The sequence below is a fragment of the Cyprinodon variegatus genome, unplaced genomic scaffold, assembly GCF_000732505.1.
Source record: "Cyprinodon variegatus isolate N-32 unplaced genomic scaffold, C_variegatus-1.0 Scaffold2596, whole genome shotgun sequence".
NCBI lineage: Eukaryota > Metazoa > Chordata > Actinopteri > Cyprinodontiformes > Cyprinodontidae > Cyprinodon > Cyprinodon variegatus.
The window spans coordinates 19,128-20,408 of record NW_015153049.1 but is presented as its reverse complement, the minus strand read 5'-3'; the positions used below and the strand labels follow the sequence as shown (position 1 = coordinate 20,408).

General features: G+C 33.6%; 1 long non-coding RNA gene across 1 annotated transcript; it reads left to right on the top strand.

Moving 5' to 3' along the window:
* Nucleotides 1-408: 408 nt before the first annotated feature.
* Nucleotides 409-853, top strand: LOC107080973. Its single transcript, XR_001481009.1, has 3 exons — nucleotides 409-526; nucleotides 662-677; nucleotides 762-853. It is a non-coding gene; the product is annotated as an uncharacterized LOC107080973 (long non-coding RNA).
* Nucleotides 854-1,281: the final 428 nt, after the last annotated feature.

Sequence of the window (1,281 nt, the reverse complement as noted above, 5' to 3'; positions counted from 1 at the left end):
TGAATAGAAAACAAAGCAAGCTTACAAAGAGATGTCCTGTTATGAGCTTGATAACTATTTCTCTCCATACAATTTTAATTTTTTTATCTTTTTGCTGCTTTGTCAGACATTTTGGTCATTTTACAATTGCTTCATTTCTGAAGAATTAAATCTTTGTCAGGCAACCTGATCTCAAATAAAAATTTTGTTTTTAAAACTCTAATAACAGTTTGTCTCCTTTGGCACTAACAACTAACATAATTTTGTCTATTATTGTTGCTATACTTTTACTTTTTGATTCAAAGTCAGGATGTTTATGAAGATGTTATGTAGATTTAATTCTATGTTTTTGCTTAAAGTCATTTATTTGAATATTTTCATTGAATCTGATGATAAAATCATTAAATTCTTTGTAATGTTTTATTTCCAGGAGCAGCATCCAGCCCTTATAACCCTCTATTTCCTGTGCTGCTGATTGTGGGATCAGTTAGTGGAATCATTATAATTATCCTCCTGGCCTTGCTGTGGCGCTCTAGACACCCCAATGGTGAGATCTTTATCCTCTCATGTCATGTTAAATTGCTTCTTAGTTTAAATACTTCAGTATTTAGTTAATGGATTTAATTTGAAGTAAATCAATTTAATGTTGATGATGTGAATGTTTCTTTTTTATCCCCCACAGATCGATGCTGCATCAGGTCAGTATGAAATACATTTTCTCTCATCTGGAACTTTTAATCTTTTTATTTTTCTGTAAATTTATTTCAAACTAATATTTTCAGGTTATTCCGGTCAGGAAGCAGCAATCAGAGCTCCAGCACCAATCATGAAATGAATCAGATTGAAACTAATGTTTACACCTCTTTGCAACACGGTTGGTCTCAGAATAGCATCAGTATTATTTTCTTCAACTCTTCCTTTATTGTGACTCTGTTTCAGAAAGAAATCAATTTCTTTAAAGCATCAAACAGTAAAATGAGTGCTGCTTTTGTCTGAAAAACACCAAATAACACCAGAGTTAAAGGAATCCTGGAGTCCATTTCCCAAAGCAGGTTTACTGAAAACTTAGTTTTCTGAACCCGAAAACAGGGAAACTCTGACTTTTCCGTTTCACAAAGAGAGTTTCCTCAACCTCTGTTTCAGTCACCATAGTAACATTCTCTCCAGAGCTAACCTGGTCGCTAGCAGGTTTTCTTCAGTAAACTTAGAGATTCCTTTGCCTCTACTCTCCCTACAGCCGATCACACTGTTTTATTTCCTGATTTGGTCTGATTTTTGACGTAGTTTTGTGCATAAAAAATA